Consider the following 19,291-nt stretch of genomic DNA (forward strand, 5'->3'; position numbering starts at 1 on the left):
CACAGACCTTCTTAGAGCCAATGTTTTTCTGGGATGTAAATGGACAGGTTTTTCTTTCTTCAAATTTCTAGAGGCACCTCTGGGTGGACTCAAACTCTCCACCTTTTGCCTAGCAGCTGAGCACGTTAATTATTCACATGACCTGGGGACTCCCTGAAGGTCCTGTGCTGCTAACCACAAGTCAGTGGTTCAAAAATCCACCAGTTGCTCTATGGGAGCCAGAGGAGGCTCTTGGCCCCGATAAGGGAGAACCAAAGAAACCCCACACAGGATTGCTCAATGGCAGTCAGTCGGTGTGGTTTGGTGAGGGATTCCCAGGGAATACCGGAAAGATGTTTCTTTGCGTTTCGTTGACTGTGTGTAGAGAAGACGGAGAACTTCAGAACACTTTATTGTGCTCCTATGGGACTTGTTCCTAGACAAAGGGACAGTGGTGCACACAAGACAAGGGGAGAATGCATGCTTTGAAGTCGGGAAGGGGTGTGTGTCCGGATTGTTAGCCATTCATGGTACTTATTCAGTCTGTGTGCTGAGCAAATAATCAGAGAAACTGGACTGAAGAAGAATGTGGCATCAGGATCGGAGGGACTCTTACTACCCACCTGCGCTCTGCAGAGGACACAACTTTACTTGCTGAACGTGACGGGGACTTAAGCACTTGCTGAAGAAGATCAAGAACTGCAGCCTGCAGCATGGATTGCAACTCAGGGTAAAGAAAACCCCAAATCTCATAACTGGGCTAACAGGCAGGAGCACGATAAACAGGGAACATATTGAAGCTATCAAGTGTGTTCGTTCAGGTTGACTAGAGGAACAAATTCATTGACTCTCACAGGTGTGAGAGAACTTTATATCAGGAAGTAATTATGTATCAATAAAACATCCCCAGCCCAGTTCTGATCAAATCCATAGTTTGATATTAGCCCATAGATTCCTCTTTAGACTCACGCACCAACATGCAAGAGTGCCAAATACAGGAAGATCACAGGCCGGTGTGTAGAAAGTCATGTGGATCCAGTGTCGGTGGACCCATCTCCAGGGCTCTGGCTGCCATCAGCGTGGCTCCATGTGGCTTGTCAACAGGAAGATGTAGCAGAGAGAGACTGTGTCCTGCCTCCAGAGAGGAAGAGAAGCTGTGACTGATTGACAGGCTAGATTCCACCCCTTCATTCTATTTATCGACTTGACATAAAATTAGGTAACTACCACATCAAATTTTTACTTTTGCTTGGATCTACACTCAATAGTCATGTGAGCAGCAGTCAAGGAATTCAACAATGCATGGCACTGGGCACATCAACTGCACCCCTGTAAAGAACAAGGGTGTCATTTTGAGTTGTGGTAGTTATATAATCCTTGGTCAATTTGAGAGGATTAAGAGTAAAGGGGTGGCAGGTAGCCTGTCAGTCATAGCCAATGAGACTCTGTGTGGGCATGGCCTTCTCCTGAGGATTCTGGAAACTCCTGTCTTCCTCCTTGGAGGTGGGAGACACATTCTCTCTGATTACTCCCTGTGAGGCATCCCTGAGGAGAAGCCACATGGACCTACCCTGATGTAGCTAGAGCCCTGGGAGCTGGAGAAGCCACGCGGAGACCCCTGCCAGCGCTGCTTAAAATTCCACTGGATCCACAAGACTTCCCACCCACTGGCCTGTGAGCTTCCTGCATTCGGCGTCATTGCATGTGTTATGTGAGTCTAAAGAGCACTTTATAGACTGGTATCAGACATATGGGCTAATATCGGACTTATGGACTTGATCTGGGCTGGGATGTTTTCTTCATGTACAATTACTCTTTCTATAAAGCTCTTATATGCATTTGAGTGTCTATGAATTTGTTTCTCCAGTCCACCCAGACTAACACACAAGCCATGGTATTTTCTGCCCCATATTTATGTAAAAGTTGGCTAGTGCGTAAAGAAGACCGCAGAAGCATCGATGCATTGGAATGATGGCACTGGGAGGACTTTTGAAAGTCCTGTGGTCCGCAGAAGAGTGAACAAACCTATTTTGGTAGAAGTGCAGCCAGAATGCACCTTAGAGGCCAGGATGGCGAGACCTGTCATGTGTTGGGAACATGTTAATAGGAGAGACTAGTCTCCAGAGAAGGGCATCCTGTGTGGCAAAATGAAGTGAAAAAGAGGAAGCTCCTCAACGAGGTGGGTTGATACAGTGGCTGTAATGATGGACTCAGCCCTAACAGTTGTACGGTGGGCACAGCAGGGGGGCAGTGTCTTGTTCTGTGGAACACAGGGTCCTATGAGCACGGACTGATTTGATGGCCAACAGCAGCAGCAGCAACAACAACAACAACAATACTCTTTGGCCTTTCCAAACCCAAAGAACAAGCCAACTGCTATTGAACTGATTCCAGCCCATAGCGACCCTACAGGACAGAGTAGAATGGCTTTGTAGGGTTTCTAATAGTGCGACTCTTTCTGGGAGAAGACAGCCCTGTCTTTCTTCTGTGGAGTGGCTGGTGGGTTTGAACCACAATCCTTGTGGTTAGTCCACGGCTAACCCACTGTACCACAAGGACTCCGTTCTTGACCTGTTGATGTCCCTAAAACACAGTCAGAGATAGGAAACAGGGAAGGAACCATGATTGGGTAAATGGATGTCTCTGGAGAGAACTTTTGCTGTACTCTTGGCCCTCAACTCCCCCCACCCAACCCCCTTCTTTTTCGTCTTTTTTTTTTAGCAGTTGGGAAGTACTTCTTTCTATTTGCAAGCTTGAGTCAAGAGAAAGGCTTTGTTTCATTTCCTTTTCTTAAACCATAAGTGTCCTGGTTTTGTTTCTCTATAGAACACTGCATATTTATCTATCTATATCTATAGAAAATCATAAGTGTCCCAGTAGTTTTGTTTCTCTACAGAACCGTGCCTAACACCGTAGCCCACCTTCGGGGATGGTTTATAAATGGATGGACTGCAGCATCCGGGAGCACCACCAGTTTCTAAAAGTGACAAGTGTGGTCTTCGGAAGGCCGCACCTGATTGGCTCCCCCAAAGCAAGATGCTCTGCAGCTGCTTTCTACCGCGTGTGATGCGGTTGAACTGTGGTGCCCTGGGAGCTGGAGTTGACTCGGGACTTAATTGTGTTTTTTGGCAAATAACACGAGCCTTAGACGTGTTTTTGTTCCTGGCAGTCATGCAACTCCCTCACGGGTTAGCTTCCCATGCAAGCTGTGCACATTATGTGCACATGCACACCGTTTACATGCACACCGTTTACATGCACGCATTAAGACAAAAACCAAAGGCCTTGCGTTGAGTTGATGCCAACTCAGAGCGACCCGACAGGACAGGGTAGACCTGCCCCTGTGAGTTTCAGAGATTGGAGCTCTTACAGCTCTTAGAGCAATCCACACATCAATTGTATTAAACACATTTGCACATATGTTGCCATGATCCTTTTCAAAACAGTTTCTTTCTGCTTAAGCCCTTGGTATCAGCTCATTTTTCCCCTTCCTCCCCCATCCCTGTGAACCCTTGGTAAATGATAAATGATTATTATTTTCATAGCTTACACTGTTCGCTATCTCCTTTCACTCACGTTTTTGTTGTTTGTCCCTCTAAGGGTGGGGGTTATCCGTTGATCACTGTGATCAGTTCCCTGTTTCTCCCCCTTTACCCCCCACCGTCCCCTTAATCTCATGGCATCACGACTCCCATTCCTGTTCCTGAAGGGGTTATCTGTAGATTGTAGAAAGCCTGGCCTTTCTCTCTGGCTGGTGGATTTGAGCTGCTGACCTTGCTGTTGGCAGTCAAACGTGTAAGCCCTGTAAGCACAACACCACCAGGTCCTCAAGTGTGCATTAGACGCACCCCCCCTCCCGGCCCAAATAACCCAAGGCATTATGGGAGAAATTCCCTATTGAAGGAGAGGCGTTTGGGGCCACAAGAGATCTGTCTCTGGTGGGACAGAGGTGGGATGGGAAGAACTCATTAGGCGTCTTCATGGATGGTAGACAATCCAATTTCTGAGTTCTTTATGCCTGATAAAAATTCTCTTCTATGAATCTGCTTAACCCAAAGGCCTCCAATCCCGGTGCTCCCCTCCTCTCTCATTCCCTCCTTTGCTGGACTCCCTTCCACTCGGTTCTCATCTCTCTGTCCTGTCTCGTCACCTCTTCTCGCCCCGCTACTTCATTCACTTTGCCCCCTGTTTCATTCAACGGCTGTGTGTGCAGGTACCGAGTTGGGCAGAGAGACGGAGTGGGTGTCTCTGTCAATGACAGCGGGGACGTCTGCAGCTTGCTTGAATCACAATCACAGGGTTAAAAATAACAGCGAAGCCTTCCCCCACCCCGCCACCGCTGCCATACCTCCCTCCCTGTGCGCCTTATAGACGGCCACTCTTCTTAATGGCCAGGGGACCTTCCCAGGGTCTCCTTTTGTTGAAAACAATCTTGCTTATTTACGTGGTTGTGGTTGTTAGGAATACACACAGCAAGGCATACCTTCGTGGGTTTCTTTATGCACGAACAAGCAAACCCACATGTCAACCCCCCCCCTGCGCAGGCTGTTCTATTCCTTGCCTTTTAAATGCATTTAATATATCTCGAAACCCTTTCATTTTTATTCATTTTTAACCAGAACAGAGTCAAGGCAGGGCTTTGGAGGAGACAGGCATTGTACAGGCACACAGCACAAGGAAGGGAAGGGCGTTTTATCTGAAGAGACCAGCCCTGGCAGAGCAGCGAGGACACGACATTGCGCGGGGTGCCCAGGGAGTCTGGTCCTTGCGAACTACTGAAGGTGCCGGAGGCAGCGAGGGGCGAGTTCAGAGAAGGGTCCGGTGAATTGCTGAAGACATTGTGGCTTTGTCGGCAGGAGATGGAAACGAGGTTTGGGCATGAGCACGGTGAGGCTGACCACGGCTGCAGTGTGGGTGGCGTTGCTTGGGACCCAGTGACCATGCTGCAGACAGGCAGACGGCCCAGGGCAAGGTCCCGGTGGTCAGCCAATCCTAGCCATGACGATGGCCATGACCGTGGAGAAGGAGAGGGGAATAAGAAAGACAGTAAGGGAATAAAGCAGACCGTAGTGGGCCTCACCCGGTTGTGAGGGGTGAGGGAGGAGTCTAGAGAAGACTCACACCGGGGCCACACGGACTCCACAGACAGCACCCTACTCCACCCGTTTTGGCAGATGCCTCTGTCTCGGCTTTGCTGGCAAATGCTTAGGAATGTGGCCTGCATGCAGATGGGGTTGGCCCATGAAGACACAGTAGAAGTCGTTCCGTGGGGAGTCATTCTTTTAGGGGACCCTTTTTAAAGGGGCTTCAGCTGGTTGGTCACCTCTATGCCGCCTCCAACATGGATGTAGAGGCTGGGACGACAACGGGCATCTTGAGACCACGAGGCACACTGGAGGATGGAGGCAGACACCCCCCACCCACACCCCCAACCCCTTCCAGAACAAGGATGGGCAAGAAGAAACCATGGGGTTGTCATGCCAGCCTGGGTTGTCCATCTTGGGGTCTCCTTTACTTAAGGAAAAATAGTTATTCTCTTTTGTTTCAGTCCTAGGCGTTTGGCATTGGGGGTATGGATAGCTCCCATGTAGGATTCTCACCACCCAGGTGGGTGATCTGGTCTCAGTTCCTGGCTGATGCCCCTCATGTGGAACCACTACCCATCTGCTAATGGAGGCTGAGTAGGTTTCAGCTGAGCTTCTGGCTAAGACAGAGGACAAAGAAAGGTCTGACAATCTACTTGCAAAAATCAGCCAATGAAAACCCAAGGGGCTGATCCCATGGTGAAAGGGGTCCTCTTGAGTCCAGAGCTTCCTTGACAGCAATTAACCATGGCAGCGACCACTAGTGCTGTGTTAGGCTGGGCTGACTAGAGAAACAAACCCAGAGCCACTCATCGATGTGCAAGAGAGAGTTTTATATCATAGAGCAATTGCATATTGAGAAAGCATCCCATCCCAGGCCAGATCAAGTCCACAGTACAATATTAGCCCGCATGTCCGATACTAGTCTACAGATTCCTCTTCAGACTCACACAGCACATGCAATGATTCCAAATGCAGGAAGATCCCAGGCCGGTGGATGAAAAGCCTTGTGGATCCAATGCCGGTGGAAGCATCTCAGTGCAGGTGCAGGTCTCCAAGTGGATCCTCAACAGAGTAACCCACCACTACGTGTTTGCACCACCTGGGACCCCATACAATCAAATAAACAAAACTCCCTGCCATGGGCCCTGCAGGACAGAGTGGAGCTGTTCTTGTGGGTTTCTGAGATTGTAATTCTCTTTTTCTTCCATTTAGGTATTTCATGAAGCCATTTATTGCTTTAAATGTGTCACCACGAACATTTTCACATACACTCCATGCCGTGAAGGCCTCGCTGTTCACCACCTAGTAACTGTGAACCCACACGGGGACTGTTTGCCTGTGTCACCAATGGGCCATGAGTTTAATACAACAAAGGCTCTGGGCTGCGTTCTGGATATTGGCCAGAATACTCATCATACCTGCTTGGTGTCACTGTAATGGACATTAGTTGCTGGCCACCTTCCCCCCACCCCAATTTTTGTGGATGAGAGTACCATATTTGGCCTATCATTTCTATCTTAGCGTTAGCAGGTCCCACACCGTACTAACTCTAAATAACCACACACAATTTTGTTTTACTTCTTGATACATAACTTCAGAAGATGCTCAAGGTTGGAGTGCTTTGGTGAGTGGGAGTCACATACTGAAAGGGGGGTGTAGCCACTGACCCGGTAACTCTTTACGGGAGCAGACAGCCCCCTCTTTCTCCTGTGGTAGGTTTGAACTGCTGACCATGCACTTAGCAGTTCAACGTGCCACCCACCATGCCATGATGGCTCCTAGGGTCTCCTTAGATACAATTGACAGAGTTCCCCTTAGCAGACCTGAGCAATGAGGTGGGGTTTTCAACACTCCTCAGCAGATCCTCCTGCTTTTAAATTCTGAGGCACAGGCTTAGCACAGGGCTGTGTGGTTCTTTCCCCATCCCCCGTCTGAGCCACAGGCAATGGCTGTCTCCAGCTCCATCAGGGGCCTTCACACCTCATTTGTTGCATCTCCTACCCCCTCTGAGTCCTTTTACCTGGGTCTGCCAACCAGTTAGCACCTCCACAGAACCGGAGGGGGCATGAGCTGCTTTCCATGGCAGGGAGCCAGGCACAGGAAGAGAGGGCACTCCTGAGCACCCATCGCCCTCCCTTGTCCCTCCCTGGCTCTCCTCTTCTCTCTTCACCACCTACCTCCCCTCCCCTGAGAAACTGGCATCAAGAGGGATGCTAGGGTGTCAGGGAAACAGCTGAGAGGATTTGTTAGGCAAAGGCAGCCGCTGTCTTTCTCTGACTTTCTGTCCCCATTTCCTAGGAGGATATGATGCTCAGGGGTGGGGTGGGGTGTGTGGTGGTGTGTGTGTGTTTAACGTCACGTCTCCCCACTTTTCTCTAATTTCATCACGAGGGTAACTTAGTCTTGAAGACATGATCCTAGGCTGGGCGGGACACAGGACCTCGGAATCCTTGAGCAGGAAGTTTTTATTGTAGGAACGATTAGAGGATAGAGTTTGGGGAAGGCAGAAAAGAAGAACCGACTGTATAAAAGTGTCACCAGAGTGACCTGGGCTCGCCAGACGTAAAGCCCGAGAAGGAGCAGGGGGCTGCAGGGAGGGAGTGGAGAGCCTCCCCCATCCCATCCTCGCGAGAAAGACGGGGCTTGCTACTCCCATCCCGAGTTCCAGTCTTGGCAACGCACAGGTGTGGGGTTTCCCTGCCTGACAGGGTCACCGGGAGATGGAGTCGGTTTGGTGGCAGAGTTTGGTTTTGAGTGTGGTCCGCTGACTCCAAGGTTGGTGGGTCAACCCCCACCAGCTGCTTCCTGGGAGATAGATGAGGCTGTGCACGCCTCTGACGATGAATCTTGGAAACCCTGTATGGGTCGCTATGAGTTGGAATCGACTAGATGACATCGGGTTAATATATATTTTAATTGACAATTGGAAGGAACCCTGGTAGCACAGTGGTGAAAGCACTCGGCTGGTAACTGAAAGGTTGGCAGTTCAAATACACTAGCCACTCAGTGGTGCAAAAGCCTTGGACAGCTGCTTTGTTAAGATTATGACTTTGGGGGCCCCTTTGGGGCTGTTCTACCCCAGCATCTAGGGTCAGCAGGCCTCTGAATGAGCTTGACAGCATGGTAGAGCCCTCTGGTGGGAAATATCTGGGTACTTGGCTTTGCACAGGAGAAAGACTTCACACAGAAGCCTGGATTGTGATTGATAAAGGACAGAAGCAGTTTCTGGTTTTCCACAGGCCCCCTCAGGGCACTTCACACCCACACTGGAGACCTGAGGCCAGAGAAACCCGCTGAGGAGCAGCTTGGAAAGGAGGGGGTGTGGTGGTCTCCCAATTTTGGCTTTTTTGGGTCCTCTGCTAGGAGGCGTGCTCAGAGGTACTGATTGACCCCATTGGCGTAATTAAGCCCGCCTGGTCTAGATTGGGGCCCACCCAGGTGTACTGGCTTCCTGGCTCAAGGGCCTGAATTTGTGGCATGCCCTGTAGCCTTTATCAGCTTCCAGTAATGGGCGTGGGGTTGGGGGGTGGGGAGGCCTTGGCATGTCGAGGGACAACCCCTGGTTTCTGCCTCTAGTTGCCTAACAAGCACACACCACCACCAGCTGCTTGGGCCCAAAGTGAGCACCGCAGAGCTCTGCACCATCCATGGGCGCCCGGCTCTAGACAAGGGAGCACACGCATTCAGACCGCTCCAGGAGCAAGGAGGGGGAGGAGGCCAGTACTCCTTGTTATCCTTCTCAGTTTCACCAACCACACAAATAACTCTTCCTCTCCGGAATGGGTTAAAGGGGATGGTAAGGACAGATGAGGAGTAATGCAGCAACTCTCAGCTATTTTAGTATCTATCTATCTATCAATCGATCGATCTATCTATCATCGATCTATCATCATCGATCTATCATGGCTAATGTTATGTGCCAACTTGGCTGGGCTATGATTCTCAATGGTTTGGCAGACATTGGACTAATTGCTCTTCCATGTGTAATATAATTTAATCATCTTCCGTCTTGTGATCTGATGTGAGCAGCCCACGAGTTGTAAAGCCAGTCAGTTGAAACCCAATCAACTGAAAGGCAATCTGTTTCCTTGGAGGTAGGGCCTGGCTCCAGAACAAGTGACTGTCCTTGCAAGGCTCATGTTCTTCAGCTCATAGCTAACCCACTAGCCCCTGACCTTGGTGCTTTGGGCCATGAGCCAGCAGCTTGCCATCAGATCTGCAGCCCCGTGCGTCAGCAATCTGCTTTTTCTAACCTGCTGATTTGGGGTTCATCAGCCTCTGCAAGCAGATAGTCAGGAAGCACCTCCAGTCTATTACCTGACCCACAGGTCTTAGACTTGGCTTTCTCCATGACTGTGTGAGTCTTTTCTCTGGAAGAAAAAAATCTCTATTTATATAGATAGGCGTCACTGATTTTGCTATTCAAGAGAACCCAGGCTAAGGCTCTGTCTGCTTATCTATCTATTGCTCTAACTTTAAGTCATCTTTCTAATGCACCCATTTATCTGTGTCATCTGTCATCTTTCACCCACTCACTCAACTATCTATCTATCTATCTATCTATCTATCTATCTATCTATCTATCTATCAAGTTGAAGCTTAAGAAAAAGTCAAGAAATACACAAAAGTCAAAGTGTGATCTTGAGTGTATCCAATTTGAGTTTAGAGACAATCTCAAGGATTGATGCATTGGACACTGATGACTGAAGACCACACGAGTTGGCGTGACTGGGAGGACATCAAGAACGTCATCCATGAAGAAAACAAAAGGTCGCTAAAAAAGATAGAAAATAAGCACCTAACCGGTGTATGCATTTTAAGATTTTTGGTAAACCTGGCCAAGTTTTTCTCTGTGAAAGTTATTTTTATTGATTTGCATCCCCAGCTGCTGTGCATGGCATTTATACTGCCTTTGTTTTGTCTTGTTGACGTTTGTAGATTCTGCAGTCATTGTTATACATATGTATCACACACACACACACACCCACACACACACACACACACACACACACACACACGGAAGAGGCCATTATAAAGATGGGAATTAAAGGAAACCCCAAGATTGGAATGTAACACCTTGCCATTAGATCTCCTTCTGGACCCACCTTCAATTGATCCAAAATCTAAAATAGTGTTTGCTTTTTCTTAGATTGAGGTCTTTCGCTGTTTTTGTTTGCTCATGGTTGCTCCCCTTTCCCTCTGCTCTTTGTCCTCACTTCATATGTTTTTCATTATAGGGAAGCCAGGGTTACAAAGACAGTAACTGAAATAATAATTATCTGGGGTAACTGGTACAAGAAGGAAGAACATGTCCCCATGTTGACTGTGGTGATGATTGTACAGCCCTTCTTAATATTACCGAGTGGTTGAATTGTATGATGTCTTAATTGAAGCTTAAAAAACTAATTAAACATATTAAGAAGCATCAATGTCACTTTGAGGACTAAGGTGATTTTCAATCACTTCAAAAAACAACCGAAAGTCAGAAGGAACTCTGAAACTTACCCTTGAGCACAGAGTAACTAAAGTAAAGGGAAGAAATTGTGAAGTGAAAGATCCTGTAAAAAATAAAGTATTAGAATAAATCATGCAAGGTCTGGCATCAGAGTGAAGACCAGGCTCAGCTCTTCTTGAACGGAAAGAACTGAAGAACACGCTAAAGCCTCATGTTAAGATAGTGAAGGATTTTATGGGTTAAATGAGGAGCCCTTGTGGTGCAGAGGTTAAGCACTGGACTGCCAACCACAAGGTCAGTGGTTTGACCCCACCAGCTCCTCTGTGGGATGAAGATGAGGCAGGATGCTTCCTGAAGGATGTCCAGGGCTGGGACTCCACTCTGCGGTTACATTCCAGACTAGATATTGCCTGAGCTGTCAATGAAATGGATTGACCCACCAGTGTCTGCAGCCGTGAGCTCAGCTGTGGCCATGATTGGGTGGGGCTGGACTGGGCAGTGCTGTTAGGAGTAGGAACAGACCCGAAGGACCTACCAACAAAAGCAACATTCTGGTACCATTGTCTCCTTTTCCTCACAACTATCAGCGCTAGCCACGCGGGGATCAACGGAAGCCTGGCAGTGGAGGGGCGTTGGGCCCTTTGCTGAGGCCAATAGGTTCACTCACAGAATCATAAGTTGCTGCATTGCCACTGGGGCCTGTGTACTAAATCCTAGGAAATGTCCTTGGGATTTGGATAAGTGCCCTTATTTCTCTCTTGTACTGATAAGTCTCAGGAATAGTTACGATATATCATCTATTTATCTATACTTATTACATGCGTATACACAGATGATGTGTGCACACCTGTGTATTTATATTCATAGATATGTGTATTATACATACGTGCATTATATAGGCTTGAGTAAGACCTGGGGTCCGTGGGGTTGCGGGGTGTCATCTGTAATGTGTGTGTGTGTGTGTGTGTGTTTTGGGAAAAGTGCTGGGGGTCTTGGGTGTGTAGACCCAGTGTATTAGTTTCCCGTGCCTGCGGAAATGCATGACCACAACGTCATGGCTTCAAATAGCACAGATTTATTTCCTTACCTAAATTCCAAGTCATAGCATGTGACTTTTCCCCTCTTAGCTCTAGGGCAGGGTCGGTTCCTTGCCTTTTCTAGCTGCTATGGGAGGTGGCCTGCACTTCTTGGCTTGTGGCTTCGTCTTTCACTTTCGAAGTCTTCAGAGAAGCAACTTACAATCGCTCTGACCTTTGCTTCTGTCATGACATTTCCCTCCCAGACTCCATCCTCCTACCTCCCTCTTATAAAGGCCCTGGTGCAGCTGGGAGACAAAGGGGGTGTCTAGCGTCACCCCTGTGTGTCACAACGTTTCCACTCCTCAGCTGGCTGCTCTTTGGGCCATTTTGGGCTAGTGGTGAGAGTGGGCACCTGGTGGGTTTGAGTTAAGGCAACTAGACAATCCCTCCTTGGTGTTGTCAGCTGGATTTTGCCATTGTAAAAGCTGGCACTTTCCGGCATGGAGCTTAGGTGGCTCCTTGGAGAGCAGCCCCTCATTGAGGATGTCTTGCAAGCAGCTCTCTGGATGCTCCTCCACTCTGGCGGGATCCTGACCCCTGCAATCCCGAGGAACGAGCTGATTTAGCTCCCCACTGCAGGGCTTGTTTTCTCCTCTAGGAGGCACTATTGGACAAGCCCTGGAGAGGATGCAAGTAAACTTTCTCAGCCGGGTACTTCACCTCTGGCACAAACACAGCATCTTTGTTCTCATAAACCTATGCTGCCAGGCCAACACCCACACTCCCACCTCTAGGAGAACAACCGTCTCTTGACCTTAAGGCTTCCTAGGTGAATGGCAGACATCAGTTCAACTATGCCCCCCTCCCCATGCTGCCGAGACAGAGCGACAGCCCCTGGGTTCCCATAGAGCAATCTCACTGGCCTAGAGATAAAAGACAGCTTGGCAGACACCCTCATTTAGCTCCTTCCACCTCAGGGCGACGAGACTCACAGCCCTGCTCCCTCCAAAGAAACCCTCTAGTCACACCTCCTCTTTCCCCATGATTGTGCGCGTTCTCTCTGAGGTAAGGTTTTTAAGAGTTCTGCCAATGGTTCGGGCACACCTGTTTGTGCAAATTCTATGGGATGGTTAATCTAACAACTCACTTGGGCCTCTGCACTCTGCTACCTTAGGGTGCCATGGTAACAATGTTATTTCCTGTTTGGTTTGCTAATAAACTCACATGGGGTCCTGCGGGTGTAGTAGTGCACAGGCCCTGGGCGACCACGTGGAAACATTCTACCAGGTTTGAGCCCAGCAGCCGCTCTGTGGGAGAAGGAGGTGGCAGTCTACATCCATGAAGATGACGGCTGTGGGTACCCATGGCACACCATGCCCTCTAGTGTTGCTGTGTGTGTGTGTGTGTGGGGCGGTTGACTCTACTGCAGTGGGTTTGCTTTAATTTGGGTTTACTGGGGATGGCTACTGGATTGGTGTTTAGGGAAGGCCTTTCTGGAAAGATGCCATCTAAGCCAAGAGCCACGTGGGTGGGGGTGGTGATGAGTGGGTGGGGGCGGAATACAGCCAATCATAGCCAAAGCTGGTTGAAATAGCATGCTACCCAGAGGAAACAGCAAGTGCAAAGGCCCTCAGGCAAGTGTGGCACAGTGTAGCATTGTCAGAGAGCTAGTGTGAGTAGGGCCAATTGAAGGAGGGAGTGGTAGGAGTTGAGGTCACTGTGGTGAGGGGGGCCCAGGTTACAGCTGGAATAAAAAAGACTTGACTTTTACCCTCTATGGGAGAGGAACCCATTGGTGGGTTTTGAATAAGGTGGTGGCATGATTTTATTGCAGCTGATTTCTGCTTTTAGAGGGCCAGGGCAGAAGCAGGGAGACCAGTTAGTAAGACAGGTCTGGTGTGGAGGGCCATTCCTCCCTAGTTATCAGTGCTAGGAGGCAGTCAATTTCCCAAGCCTCCTCTTCTACAGGGGTCAATCAAAAGTATTCCCACTAGGATTCTACTGTGTACCTGTGCCTGCTTAGGCCCAACAAAACACATCTCTGCGATCAGTGAGTGACTGCTGACAAGTTCTGTCAGTAGCACACTTGTCTTCGTCTTTGTGAAAAGATGTCCAATCAAATGGCTCCAAGAGGATCTGCCGGGCCAGTGAAATGCAAGGCAGGGAGGTCAGCTCAGAGGGATTTGAACTTTTTTGTTTTGAAAGTTTCCAAAGGGTCATCATGATAGATTTTCTCAAAGGATGCAAGGTGATCATGGAGGCCTCTTTTAAAAAAAATCATTTTATTGGGGGCTCATACAACTTTTATCACAATCCATACACACATCAATTGTGTAAACCACAATTGTACACTCATTGCCCTCATCATTCCCAAAACATTTGCTCACCACTTAAGCCCTTGGCATCAGCTCCTCATTTTTCTCCCTCCTTCCTCACTCCCCTCTCCCTCATGAACCCTTGATAATTTATAAATTATTATTTTGTGCTGTCTTACACTGTCTGATGTTTCCCTTCACCCACTTTTCTGTTGTCTGTCCACTAGGAAGGAGGTTTTATGATTGTTTTAATCGGTTCCCCCTTTCCACTCCACCCTTCCCCCACCCTCCCGGTATCACCACTCTCACCACTGGTCCTGAAGGGATAATCTGTCCTGGATTCCCTGTGTTTCAAGTTCCTATCTGTACCAGTGTACTTCCTCTGGTCTAGCCAGATTTGTAAGGTAGAATTGGGATCATGATAGTGGGGGGTGGGGTGGGAAACATTTAGGAATTAGAGGAAAGTTGTATGTTTCATCGTTGCTACACTGTACTCTGAATGGCTCGTCTCCTCTCTATGACTCTTCCGTAAGGGGATGTCCAGTTGCCTACAGATGGGCTTTGGGTCCCCAATTTGCACTCCCCCTCATTCACAATGATATGATTTTTTTTTGTTATTTGATGCCTGATACCTGATCCCTTCAACACCTCATGATAAAACAGGCTGGTGTGCTTCTTCCATGTGGGCTCTGTTGCTTCTAAATTAGATGGTCGCTTGTTTACCTTCAAGTCTTTAAGGCCCCAGATGCTATATTGTTTGATAGTCTGACACCATCAGCTTTCTTCACTGCATTTGCTTATGTACCCGCTTTGTCTTCATCGATTGTGTCGGGAAGGTGAAAATCATGGAATGCCAGTTTAATAGAACAAAATATTATTGCATTGAGGAAGTACTTGAGGCCTAATGTCCATCTGCTACCTTAATACTAAACCTATAAATATATGCACATAAATCTTTTCCCCATCCTCATATACAAATATATTTATATATGTACATGCCTTTATCTAGATCTCTATAAATGCCATTTGCCTCCTAGCTCTTTCCTCAATTTCATTTGACTTTCCTCTATCATGTTCAGCTTTCATTTGGTTTTCAGTAATTCCTCTAGGCTATAGTACTCTTGATCACGCCCTACCAGGCCTCATGGAGGCCTCTTTTAAATAAGTTTGAAGCAAAGGGAAAAAAAAAAAACTACATTAGTGCCAAAAAGGCCAGGACAGTTGTATCAAGGCATTTTTTCTTTTTCCATCAGGGCAATGCACCGGCAAGGGCCTTTCTAGGATAATTTCACTGGGAAATCTTACTCCATCCACCTAAAGGATTTCTTCTTGTCCCCGGAGCTCAAAGAACATTTAAGAGGAACACGCCTCCAGTCCTGTGAGGATGCCCAAACTCCCGTTCTGACGTGGTGACCATCAGAGAGCATGCAGTTCTTTGCGGAAGGGTTAGAGCAATTCCACCTGCAGAAGGGCATTGAGCTCAATGGAGGCTGTGTTTAGAAACTGACTCTACATTGTGATTGTTCTGCTGAATATTTTAAAAATGTGAAATGATTTTTAAAGTTTAAGCTAACTTGCTTAATAAGCTTAGTGAGGGATTTTGCTTCTCTTGTAGCGATAATTTTGGCCTTACCTCCTATTATGCGTGGCCCTGTGACTAGCTACAACCAGTGGGATCCACGCTCCTGCAAAGCAGGTGTGTGCTCTGGTCACCTTTTCCCCTTCCCTCAGCTGGGACTGGGTGAAGTGTAGGAACTGAAAGGCAGCGTAGTGGCTGGAGCCGGGTCTTGCTGGGAAAGGGATTACGGAAAGGGGAGGGTTAGAAACATGCTATGGAGAGTCCTGTGTAGAAGGAACATTTGGGCTGGAGTTATTGGCAGAGGGGTAACTCGGTCCCAGAATCCCTTTAAAAGGCCTGCCTTCCAAACCCCCTCCCGGCAAAACAAACTCAAACGCACTGCCCATGAGTCGGTTCCACTCACAGCGACCCTAGAGGCCAGAACAGAACTGTCCCCTGGGTTTCTGACCCAGTAACTGCTTCCAGCAGTAGAAAGCCTCCTCTTTCTCCCGAGGAGTGGCTGACTTCTGACTTGGTGCGTGTAACTCACCACGCCATCGGTGGTCTGTCCTAAGACAGAGGATGAACAATCCACCAAGCCCGTCCCACCTGCCCTCCAGTTGCTGCGGCGTCCAGTCTGACTCCTGGAGACCCCGTGCGTCTCAAAAGGGGTCGCAGGGGGTTCTCTCCTGCTTTTCAATTCCATGAAATGCTTGGTGAAAACACACACCGCAATACCGCTCCCACCCCAGCTTCCAGGCCGGGCAACCAGGGACATTGGGTTCGCTCCTCACGAGGTCTCCACAAGCTCCTCCCTTCTGTCCCACTGTTTCACTTCCACTTACTGCAAGGCCCGCCCCTCCGCTTTCTTCTCCCGGCTGCACATGGGAGCAAAGTGGTCTTGAAACAGAGCATAACAGATCAAAGACACAAATCTGACTTGAACAAAGTTAAAAACATTTGTCTATAGAGCCTCCCTTTGATGCCAGCTGGACCTGATCTGGTTTCCCGAATTTTCTGTATTTTTGGTTTCTATTGTTTTGTTTGTTCCTATGAAGGTGTACCTCAGAGGTGTTATGTCGTTGGAGGTCACTCTCTTGAAGCTGTGTTATATGCTTTTCTGTATAAGAAACCCAGAGAGGATCAATCTATAGGGAGAGAGGGGTGAAGGGGAGATGATGTGAAGGAGTCCATGTAGAAAAAGAAAGTTTGGAAATGGATTGTGGCAGCAATTGTACAATTACACTTGACGTGATTGAACTATGGAATGATATGATCTATGTATTAAATCCTAGTTAAGACTAAATTAAAAAAATAGCTACTGACACTTTGGTCTCACACAACACAATTTTTCTTTTATTATAAACAAACCTAGCACTCAAGGGTGATGGCCTTTGCCCTGTGGACAAGGCTGTTAGATATTTAGTTAAAAGGTTACATTCAGGGGATAGTTTAAATGTAAGATTTCAAGACTAAATCAGGGTCCAAGACTCAGGGACTCCTTCAGCTTCAGTAGGTTGGCTAAATCTGGATTCCTTAAGAGTCTGAAGTTTTGTTCCTTTGCCTCCTTTTAATCAGGATTTCACTCTTTTTTTTTCTTGATCCGAACATTCAATTATGGTAGCCAGGCATCATCGAGTTCTTCTGGTTTCAAGGTGAAGGAAACAGAGGTTTCTGTTGACAAATCTGGTCCTTAAATCCAGTTCCTTCTCTTATCTTGAGTTTCCTTTTGGCCTCTGTCAGTTTATTGAACTAGAAACAATGCGATCCTTGGTTCATGTACCAGCAGGCTCGTGCACAGTGGACAAATGTCAGGGAAGTTGCCAGAATAAGAAAGACCAGGGAGAAGGACAGAGCATTGTACTTCTAAAAAAGTCACCGAATGAAAACATCATAGCAGCAGAACATGTCTGATACAAGGCCAGAAAATTAGTCCCTCAGGGAGGAAAGCACTCAACATAGAACTGGGGAAGACACAACAAAGAAGTCATCTGCAACAATAGTGAGAGAATTCTTGGAGGAAAACATCCCCAGTTTAATGAATGAAAACCAGGCAACCATTTAGGAGGCTGAAAGAACACCAGCTAGACTGAATCATAAGAAGTCACGAAGGCACATACAAGGAGAAAATCATGAGAGCAGTTAGGGAAAAACAAGCATTCATATCTAAAGGTTCTCAAATAAGAATATGCTCAGGCCTATCAGCAGAAACTATGAAGAAGAGGAGAGAGTAGAGCAACATATGCCAAAAATTGAAGGAAAACAACGCAAACCCAAGAATACTCTACCCAGTCAAATTATCGATCAAGGTAGACGGAGAAGTAAGAGTCTTCCAAGACAAAGAAAAACTCAAAGAATATGTTAGAAAAAACCCAGTCCCACAAAAGATCCTTTCTGACCCAGTATGGGCAGAAGAACAACACTCACCAAGCATAAATAAGAGACTGCCACACAGAACCACCTCACCCAGAGGGAAACAAAGAGAAAACAGACCTTAAGTTAGCATTGGTTTAAGGATGGAAAGAAGTCAAGAATGATACACACACACACACACACACACATGCACAACACACTAGTAAGAAAGGAAGGTAGGAGAACACCCAATACAAAAGGTATAAGATGACATCACAGAGCCTGCAGATAGAGATAATAACTCTGAATATCAATGTCCTGAACTCAGGCCTTAAAAGAGTGAAACTAGCAGACTGGCTTAGAAAACACAATCCATCAATCTGATGCCAACAGGAGACACATCTCAATGCTACAGACAAAAATAGACTGAGAATCAAAGGCTGGAGAAAGGTATACCAAGCAAACAGCACTTCAAAAAAAGCAGGGGTTGCAATCCTAATCTTGGATAAAATTGACTTCAAAGTGCAAACCATGAGAAGAGATAAGGAGGGACACTATATAATGCTCAAAGGAATGGTAGACAAAGAACCACTAAGCATTGTAAACATATATTCCCCGAATGAGAGACCTGCTGAATATGTCAACCAAACACTCCAAAAGATGAAAAAAGAAACCACAGCCTCAACAATAACAGTGGCTGACTTCAATACACTGCTCTCTGAGAAAGATGGATCACAGGGAAAGAAACTCAACAAGGAGGCTAGAGATCTAAATACTACAATTAGACTATTTGTCCTGATAGATATTTACAGAGCTTTTCATCCAAATATAAAGAAATCACATTCTTTTCAAGCCTGCATGGCACACATTCGAAGGTAGACACATGCTGGGGCATAAGGCGAATCTACATAAATTTAAGATCATGGATATCATACAGACCTATCTCTCTGACCACTGTGCCATAATGCTGGAAATCAGCAAAAGGAAGACGAAGAAAAAAAGAGCAAACAATTGGAGGATGAATAACTCTCTATTGCAAAAGGAGTGCATACTGGCACAGATCACAGATGAAATTAGGAAATTTCTAGACACCAACGAGACTGAGAACACGATGTACTAAAACTTATGGGACACAGCAAAGGCTGTTATCAGAGGAAGTTTCATAGCAATACATGCACACCTGAAAAAGGAAGAGAGACTATGATTGATATGCTGGCACAAAATTTACAACAACTAGAGCAGAGTCAGCAGTGCAGGACAATCCCACTAATAGCAAAAGAAAAAATAAAAATCAGGGCTGAGATTCAGGAGAGGGAAAATAAGAAAACTATGGGAAAATTAATGCTGCTAAAAGTTGGTTCTTTGAAAGGATAAATAGAATTGACAGACTGCTGGCAAACCTAACCAAAGAAAGGAGGGACCAAATTTCAAGAGCAAGAATGAGGGTACATTATAACAGACCCTAACGAAATCAAAAGAATAATTACACAGCACTATGAAGGATTGTACTTCAATGAATTCAACAA

This window comes from Tenrec ecaudatus, chromosome 17 (genome assembly GCF_050624435.1).
Source record: "Tenrec ecaudatus isolate mTenEca1 chromosome 17, mTenEca1.hap1, whole genome shotgun sequence".
NCBI classification, from domain to species: Eukaryota; Metazoa; Chordata; class Mammalia; order Afrosoricida; family Tenrecidae; genus Tenrec; species Tenrec ecaudatus.